The following is a 6021-nucleotide window of genomic DNA, read 5'->3' as shown; positions in this document are numbered from 1 at the left end:
CCCACGTCCGCTGCATCGGCAGGCGGACTCTCAACCACTGCGCCACCAGGGAAGCCCAGGGGGTAAGGTTTAAGTGGGATCAGAGGATGAAAATGAAGCCTAAGGAAAAGCCAGGGAAGTCTTGCAAGGAAACGCAACCAGGGTTCCACAGGCAAGGAGAGATGCTAAAAGATTTTACACTGGAAAAGAAAGAGAGTGAAATGCCCTAGTAGAGTTTGGGTGGATTTTTACTCATTAAACTAATGTAGATGTCAAAGGGGTCACCTCAAGGAAGTCCCCTAGAGAGTGATAGGAGACCTCGAGTCTTCCCACTGTGCACATGTAACACCCTGAATCATCTGTTATTAATATCAATCATGTTATAATTACTTATTTAATTGCCCATCTCACTCACCCGATTATAAGCTTCATGAAGGCAGGGATGACATCTGCCATGTTCATTGTTATATTGACAGGGCCCAGCACACAGTAAGCTCCCAAACACCCAATGGGTGATGTAGAATACATCATCCTGTACGTTCCCATGTCCTTTTTTACTGATGTGGAATTATGTCCTGATAAACCCATTGTAAATTGAAAGTACTTTTTATAATTTAAAAGTTGAAAATGTATTTAAAACACCTAACCTCCAGAACATCACAGATTAGCCTAGCTTACCTTAAATGTGCTCGGAACTCTTACATTAGCCTAAATCTGGGCTAAATCATCTCACACAAAGCCTATTTTATAATAAATGCTGAACATCTCATGTATTTATTGAAAACTACACTGTAAGTGAAAAACAGATTGTTGTATGGGTACAGAATGGTCGTCTCCCCTCGTGTGATCTCGTGGCTGACTGGGGCTGCAGCTGTCACCGCCCAGCATCAGGATAAAGTATCGTACCCATATTGCCAGCCAAGGAAAAGATCAGAATTCAAAACTCGAAGTAAGCTTTCTCCTAAATTCATATTACTTTCACAGCATCGTCAAGTCGAAAAATTGGACGTTGAACTATCCTAAGTCAGAGACTGTATATTTCAAAGCACCTATACAAGCAACAAAGGGTCCGTTTCTCTGATTGAACTCATCTTCTTTTTACCATCAAAGAGTTATGCAACCCAATGTGTTTTCTTTCCTCTTTGCCCTGGTTACCAGGAAACTCAGGGGTATTGTGCTCATCAGCCAGGGTTCCTAATCCATTCACTTTACACTCTACCTTTATAATTTGGCTCCTACCTTTTGCCTTGTTTTAATGGCTTCAGTTCTTATACATCTGTGCATTTATTTTAAGTTGCCTCAAAACCTTTTTAAAGTAGGCAGGAGTAACATGTGTGTGTTCATGTGTATATTCATATATATATATGTTTACTACATATTATTTATAAACACACACATATATCCAATACTAAAAGTATACCTACCTGTATATTTCCCAGATGTTTTTTGCCATACCTCACTCTCAGGTCTCATGAAAGCATGACTTAATAATGTAAACATAAGTGAAGATTTTATAGCAGAGTCTTAGGAAACCCATTTCTGTTCCTTTCTCCAGATCCCTTCTTTGGTTATTCTGTTTTGAGTTTAATACACTAAACCAGGGATCAGCAAACTTTTCCAGTAAAGGAGTAGATAGATAGTAAGTTTTAGACTATGGGTCATGAGGTCTCTGTTGCAACTACTTAACGCTGCCATTATAATGCAAACAGAGTCATACACTTGCATAAACAAATGTGCATGACTGGGTTTTGGTAAAACCGTATTTATTAAAATAGGTGGTGGGTTGGATTTGGCCGGTGACCACAGTTTGCTGACCCTGCCCTAACCTTTCCCCTGCTATATGTGTCATCACTGGACCCTCTCAGGGAAGTGTCACTCTGGCCAACTCCAGTGTCCAGTCTCTCCAAGTTCGCTAGCCTCAGCAAAGCAAAGGCCTCTCCAGTTAATGGGACAGGGCCCTCCCTCCTCAGTAGGCAGTTTCATTGCAAGTTTTATTGCTTGAAGATACCCTGGGGGAGTTTGTCCTCTCACATACACCAATAGTTTTATAAAAGATTTCTTGCTACTACATACAGTGATCACCGCAAGAGAACTTTAGGTAAATACGACAAATATATCTCCATCTCCATAAGCAATAGTATTTTTGAAGCCTATAGCCATATTTGAGGTTAGAAAGAGGGCTCAATCAAGGGATTAAAAAAAAAAAAAAGAGTCTTCGTGCCAACACTCTCCTCTTCATGAGCCTTAGTTTGCTCATCTGCACAACTGGGGGTAGAATTTCACCTGCACAAAGGCCAGAGTCTGGACCAAATGATCCCTTATAGGTTCTTTCTGGAAGCTGGACAGGTTGTTTTCCTAAACGAATGATTCCAAATGGTTTCAGGAATCAGAATTCCCTTGGGTGCTTGTTAAAACGCAGATTACTAGGGGCTTCCCTGGTGGCGCAGTGGTCGAGAATCTGCCTGCCAATGCAGCGGACACGGGTTCGAGCCCTGGTCTGGGAAGATCCCACATGCCGCGGAGCGGCTGGGCCCGTGAGCCACAATTACTGAGTCTGCGCGCCTGGAGCCTGTGCTCGGCAACAAGAGAGGCCGCGATAGTGAGAGGCCCGCGCACTGCGATGAAGAGTGGCCCCCGCTTGCCACAACTAGAGAAAGCCCTCGCACAGAAACGAAGACCCAACACAGCCATAAATAAATAAATAAATAAATTTAAATAAAAAGAAAACTTTGGGATAAAAACACAAAAAAACAAAACACAGATTACTAAACCCCAGCCTGAGTTTCTGATTCAGTAGGTCTAGGGTGGAGCCCAAGAATTTGCAGTGCCACCAAGTTCTGCTATTGCTGGTTCAGGGACCATGCTTTGGGAACAACTCGTCTGTCTACATGATAGAGATCGCACAGTCCCTCTTACGGGGAAGCAATGGCAGGGGAGGAAGGTCCTACCTCTGGCTCCTCTTCATTTTTTCAAAATGGGGTTCCTTCTTGAAGGGATGAGAGATTAGTTCTGTTTGCCCGCTGAGTCTCTGGTGCCGCAGCCACACCTCAGCAACTAATTACAGGCTGAAAGGAGGCTGGTGGTGACTCTCATGGAGCCATGGTGGAACGTAAAAGCCAATGGGTGAGCCATCTGGAGAAGGACAGGGAAAGGGGGGACCATTGAGAAGTGACAGATATGCCATCACACAGTTCCTTTGTATAAGCCAACCTTCTAGAACTTTCTCTTTCCATAAACATAAAATCAACACAATCATTGACTGCAGATTGACCATATGTAGGCCCAGCACCGAGTAATGCAGGGTGGGCTGCAAGGACTCAAAAGACTGGAAAAGTGCAGACTGCCCTCAGGAACTCTTAATCTTAATGCGGAAGGCAAAACTCACGACAGGTGTCAAGACAAGTAGATGATAAGATGCAATGTTATGTGGCATGAAGACAGAGGGCTCTGGAGAGAGGATGCTGGTGGACTTGAGAGGTCTAAGCAGACTTTCCTAGACGATTGAGCCAGGCTGGCAGGGGCCTCGAGGGACAGGAAGGATCTGAAGCGGTGGAAGAGTGAGGAGAACACGGCAAGAAGCCAGAGTGCGCCTAGAATACTAGCAGAGAGTGGATGAGAGTTAGCACAGGGGCTTCTAAGTGTGTCTCTACCCCTCCCCAAGGAAGTTCCCGCGAGTCATCTCCATTCCTTTGTCTCTGTTTCCTGATTTGAGGATTGAGGGCTTTGAGCTAAATCACAAGTTTCCAAATTTTGTTCCATCTTAGAGAGATCCCAGGTTATTAAATGATCAATGAGCAGTCTGTGCTCAGCCCTTCTCCTCATCCTGTTCCTGCCTCAGCCAGAGAACTCCACTTTCCTACGCTGTTACACTCATTGTACAGTTTCACTTCCAGAAAGGATTTGAAAATCACTGAGCAAGAAACTCTGTAAAAGCTCTTTCCATTTGTACACTGGGTGGCTGGATAGAGAGGAGAAAGAAGCCAGTTAGTACAAGGGATGGGACCACTAGGTGGGCCGGGCTAGCTTCTGGCACAGCTTGACAGCAGAGAGGAGTTTAGACCAATGGAGGTGAGAATTAGGAAATCACTGATGGTTCATGAGTGGAGGAGTACCACAGGGAGAGGAGTGAAATTGGGCCCACAAGCAGCCAGGGAAGCAACCTGCTCTAAAATCTCAACTGCTCAGAAGGTTCTGAGTAAAAAAAAAAACAAAAGGGTGATTTTTCCCCCTTGTCAGCCCTCCCTCCCAGGACACTGTACTGTATGCAAAACGTGTAACTGTAAGACAAACATTTTTTTCCACTGCCCTTCTGAGCCCCACGGGCCTTCAGGAAGACCTGCACTTCAAGCAAAGCCTTTTTTTTTTCAACACCCACAGCTTCCATTCAACAATCAGAAGTTTTCCACCTTCATCAAAGAGACTGCAGAGAAAGGTCGAGGGAGCGGTCTGTTCTCAGCAGCTCTGGGAAGGTTACAGAGCCCCCTGCTACCCACTCACTGCTCGTGCCCACCACAGGACACAGTCTTCTCCCCGAATCAGCCGGGTGCGTACCCCACAAAACACTGGCTTGCTTCATTCCCACCTCAGTTACAGATCAAATGAACGTGTACACCTGCTTCTTCCAAAACCAAGTCCAATGTGGGATCAAGGGGACCTCAGCTTCCTTGACTATAAAATGGGTACATTTTACACGACTCTATTTAGCGCCCCCCAAAATGTACCTCTTGATGGCTCTTCCATCTCCAGAATCTATGATTGTATGGATTCACTTGGAAGGAATATCCAGACCAACCCCTAGAGTGACCCGACTTAGGTTACGGTCAGCAGTGGGGTCTCTGCAAAGGTGGCAGCGGTGATAACCCAAGCCTGGCTTGGGACACAGGACCTTTCCTTGCGGGGGGCGGGGGTCTGGGATTTCTGCTTGCTCTCAGAGATATATGGCAGCCAGAAAGGGAGCAAAAAGGGGAGGGGTGCTACAAAGACCTGGGTACTTCCAAATGAAGTTTTCAAAGAGCTACATCCGGAGGCACCAATTATGCAGTGATTCACTTTTTAAATGGTATTTTGAAATGGAGATCATTAGTAAGCACAGATGTGACGCAGCTCTGCCCCCCAGAGAATCTATCTACTCTTTCTGTCTAAATTCCAGACTATTTGGAACGTTGAACCAGAATGGTCCAATACCATCTGCCAAGTCTATTCCCGTCATGAGGTACTCTTGTATCACTACCTCATTGGATCTTCATGGTGGCTGTCCACGCAGATGGGGAAAAGAGAGGGCCATAAGGATTTGTACAAGGACCCAAGACCGCTATGGGGTTGGGCTGAGACAAGACCTCAGGTTTTCAGCCTTCAAGTGCAATGACAGTTGAATGATTTAGCATAGGTTCAGGGGCCAGACAGGTATAGCTATGCACCCAAGTTATCTTGCAACTTTGACTGAGGCAGTGTTCATCCTCTCTGATCCTCAATTTTCCCATCTGTAAAAAAGAAATATTAGCTGCCTCAGAGGGCAGAGGTGAGGGTGAAGTGAGGCATTGTGTAAATCTTCTGGCACTGCGCCCGAGACAGAAGAGGTTCAACTGTAGTGGTCACATACACACACACCACACACAACACACACATATGCACACATCATGGACCACACAACATGCACCACACGTCACGAAGGCACACCACACATGCACAGTATACACATATGACACACCCACCACCCACAGACAACACATGCACACACCATACAGATCACACACACCCCCTGCATTCGGCACCATACCGCTTTCCGACACCCACCCTCACTGCCAATTCCTTCCCCTTTTTCTGAGTTTTATGGCAGGCCCAAGTTTATATGCAAATTTAACAGATCCCAATACACTCTGCAGGAATTTTTGTTCAGATCAGTGTTTCCAGATTCCTGCTCTCAAACAGTATCTTTGAACCTGTCACCAAATTTCATACTGCCATGAGCTTGTCTCCCTTTGGATCAATCTCCACATTTGTGGGCTCCTCCTTCCCAGATATCTGGTAGCATTTCCAGTTTTT

The sequence above is a fragment of the Physeter macrocephalus genome, chromosome 9, assembly GCF_002837175.3.
Source record: "Physeter macrocephalus isolate SW-GA chromosome 9, ASM283717v5, whole genome shotgun sequence".
In the NCBI taxonomy this organism is placed as follows: domain Eukaryota; kingdom Metazoa; phylum Chordata; class Mammalia; order Artiodactyla; family Physeteridae; genus Physeter; species Physeter macrocephalus.
This window is presented reverse-complemented; position numbering follows the sequence as displayed.